General features: G+C 48.0%; 1 pseudogene; it reads left to right on the top strand.

Moving 5' to 3' along the window:
* The first annotated feature begins 434 nt into the window (after positions 1-434).
* LOC101988362 lies at positions 435-806 on the top strand (annotated as a pseudogene).
* Positions 807-3857: the final 3051 nt, after the last annotated feature.

A 3857-nucleotide genomic window follows, 5' to 3' on the forward strand; every position in this document is an offset into this window, starting at 1 on the left:
GTTCAAACAGAGAGCTCTGGACTGTTTGATATCACAAGCCTCAGTGAACTCAGGTTATCAGGTAACCACTTCCAACCTTGGCCAGAGCGGGAAGTGCCTCTGCTGTGACCAGGGCTAAAGGGACAATGCTCTGGTTGGTGCAAACACAAACCATCATTTGCATGTGGCTTGCTGTGATTGGTGCCTCCTCTAGCTATATAGAAGCAGGCAATTTAGCAAACTGCCTGGAAGATGCAAGGCCTTCTTGCACGTCTTCCTGCGTCGTGGTGCTAGGTCCAATAAAAGGCTTCTCTTGAGTGATCTTTTCTTGTCTTTGTCATGGTGTGGTGCTGAGCTGATAACACGCAGAAAGAGAATCAGGAGAGAGTTCCATTCTGCAGTCAGTTGCTTGGACTTCCTTGTTCTGAAGTAGGACGAACATTTGAGCATTTGCAATGGGAATCGATGGTGTTGACGACCCGAATGCCTGGTGGAGATGTCCTGAGAACTTCGATTCCCCACTTGTACTGTTCATAGATTGGGACAAGGAGAACTGGATATTCGGCCAAAGAGACCTAAACCTCAGGCGCATTGAGGAACACACCAACACCTTTATTCAACTGGAGCAGTGGTTTACAGCCTCTGGCCAGACTCGAGTCACTGTGGTTGGGCCACCCCGAGTCAAGCAGTGGTTGGAGGATATGTTTCGAGGCATGAGTAGCGAGAACCTTTACCTCCATCTGCTAGGCCTTAGTATGTTGCCGCATGTCCAGGAACGGCCCCTGACCAGCGCTGACTTGGAGGACTATTTCAGGACACAGTTGTAACTGGAGTCTGTCACAACCTAACAGGACGACAGGGACTACCTCAGACTGATCTCGCCTGGAAGAAGAGCAGGATGTGAAAACTTTCACCAGCGTTTGAGAAAAGCAGGGAGGATACGAAAGGAACTTGAACGGCAGCGGGGGGGGGGGGGGGGGGGGGGGGCGCGGAGGACACACACGACACGACACTACCCCTATCACTCTCGTGCATGTGTCTGAGGGAAGTTTCCTAAGCCCACCAACAGTGCTGTGGTGGCAAACATCCAATAAATAAGTTCCCTGGTGTGGAAAAAAAAAAGAGAGAATCAGGAGAGACGGTGAAGCAAGAGCGATGATGGATGTCTGATGCGGCAAGCTGCCAAAGCGGTAAGGCGAGTGGCTATTGTCAGCTGAAGGACAACAGAAGGCTGCAAAGAGAAAAGACAGGGCAGGACCGAGTCACGGGAAGAGTTCTAGAGAGCTGTCAAGTCATTTGAATCACAGATCTCTGACACCCCAGGCCAGGAGCTGTAACACTGGCCATTGTCAACGTGAGCAATCCCAATACCTGCAGCGGCAGTAAAGGATCCTAAAGGCCGAAGGATCCTGACTTTGTAGGATGTAGTTCAAAGTCTAATTGGTTCTAATAATAAAAACCCAGAGTCAGCTATCTGGGGTCAAGGCTGAAGGATCAGAGAATCAGAGTGGCCAGCCACTAGAGTTCTTACCTCTACCGTGGTTAGACCAAAGGAGTGATTCTGACCTCAGACTGTATCCTTGGATTGCATCCCCAGACTAACTGCATCTTCAGACTGTCTGCCATGAGTTTTTGTCTCCTCTGCCTTATATTCCCCTCTCTACCCAGCCATATCCCTTCCTGTCTCCAACTCCTTAGGTTAGGATTAAAGGCGTGTGACTCCCGTGTACTGGGATTAAAGGTGTGAGCCAATAGTACCTGGCTCTGTTTCTCCTTGAGACTGGATCAACCTAGTGTAGCCCAGGGTGGCCTTGTACTCAGAGTTCCCTCTGCCTCCTGAAGGCTTGCCTGGCTTCTGTGGCTAAGTAGTAGTTTAGCACTGCACTCTGATCTTCAGGCAAGCTTTATTGGTTAGCTTACAAACAAAATATCACTATGCTAGACCTATAGCAGCAACACTAGTAGAGCTAAGGATCCAGTTACCCAAGGCCTCCATAAGGCATCTATGACCAGTAGAGGGTGCTGTTTGCTGCTGGTGATTGCGGTGGTTCCGGCAACACAGATGAATACACACGCTGTTGAGACCAGCAAGCTTCCTACCTACCCGCAATTTGCCATTCTTTTTCTCTTAAACTCTAAATGACATTGTTCTCAAGCCTCAAGAACAAATGAGTGAAACAAACACTCCTCCCTCAAATAAAAACCAAAGAAACAACAACAACCAAACAAAGCCCCCATGCTAGTTGATTGGTTGAAGTTAGATGGCCAAGACTGGCCTCCAACTCATGATCATCTTTCTGACTCAGCCTCCTGAGTTCTGGGATTATAGGCGTGTTCTACCAATTGAGATTAATTCGCATTGCTTTAATGACTGTGATCTCTCCCTGTGTGCTTTGTATCTGCTGAGTCCCTGAGTCCTGATGCATCTAGACTCTTCTAGATGGAAGAGTCTAGAAAGCAGTGGGCTGGGCAGGACCACTAGATTGTTGCTTCCTTTTATAGGTTACCAGCTGAGGCAACAGAAAGGACCAGAGAGCCTGAGGGGACACACACTGCCTTCCACTCTCTATCTTCCATGCTCTGAGCTTAGGGTTTGAGCTCTCAGTACCCTCTTTTCCTGAGGTGCTTGGGAACAGAAGTGCAACCGGGTTGAGTCTAAGGAGGCTCTCTCCTGGCTGGAGAGAACCAGAGTCCCTTGAATTGCCTACCTGGGTCAGTCCTGGATTAGAGGGATAAGCAGGGACTCCCTTGAGGACTTTCTCCTGGTGTGCGTGGTTTTTGGGCTCCCTGGATGGCCAACCAGAACCTTCCTGCCCTAAATCTGGACTCCCTCACTGAGTTACTCCAGGGAAGACCCCATGCGGATGCCCATGATGGAGAGATGGCACCATAGATAAGTGAGTTTGGATTCCCCAGAACCCAATGTGTAAGTGAGTTCTGGGTTCAACTACCTCAGCAAGTAAGATGGAGAGCAGTTGAGGAAGATGTCTGACATCAACCTGGGGAATGAATATACATGTGTGTGTATACCTATGTTCCTACACATGCATGAACATGCATATACATGCGTACAACACACATATACATATGGCTTAGGGTTTCTATTGTTGTGAAGAGACACCATGACCTTGGTAACTCTTAGAAAGAAAACATCTTCACCAGCTTTCTGTTTTCAATGGTTTCCTTAACTGCCCAAATTTGGCTGTCCTTGAACTTGCTCTGTGAACCAGGCTGGCCTCAAATTTCTTGTCTAGCATGATCCTTTTTATTATAAATCTTTATAAGCATGAAGATTATTCATTCATTCATTCAGTGCTACAGATGGTTCACTTAGGTGATTGATGGTCCACTTATGTGATTGAGAATGCCATGACACAATGAACAATGACATCAGAGACGACACTGAGATCAAACAGCAGGCCTAGGCTTACAGGACTCAACTAAGGCCTCAACAGAAGGACCCATGCTTATATCAACCCATGGGTACGAAGACCCCTAAATAAAAATATGAACGTTGCCACTTCCCTTGGGACCTGAATGTGGAGTGCTCCCCCAGGGACAATCTGTACTCTTCGACTTCCTGCCACAGTGTGGTCTGCAGTCTACCTGTTCCAAGGAGAAGGTTATTGCCTGGGTCTCAGTCTGTCTGTCTGTCTTGGGACCCTGGTTGACTGGCTGCTCTGGAGCATTCGAAGGGAAATGTGTTCATCTGGGCAGTTGTGCAAACATAATTACAACCACGAGTGAATGATTCAGCTGTTGCACACAGACTGCACAATGGTTTCTAGGCAGGCTCAGGGTTTTCCTGTTTACAGAACATTTTCATGTTAGACTTCAGTTGATCCTCACTGAGGGTGATGTTGATTTTCTGACAATAG

The sequence above is a fragment of the Microtus ochrogaster genome, chromosome 16 (genome assembly GCF_000317375.1).
Source record: "Microtus ochrogaster isolate Prairie Vole_2 chromosome 16, MicOch1.0, whole genome shotgun sequence".
NCBI classification, from domain to species: domain Eukaryota; kingdom Metazoa; phylum Chordata; class Mammalia; order Rodentia; family Cricetidae; genus Microtus; species Microtus ochrogaster.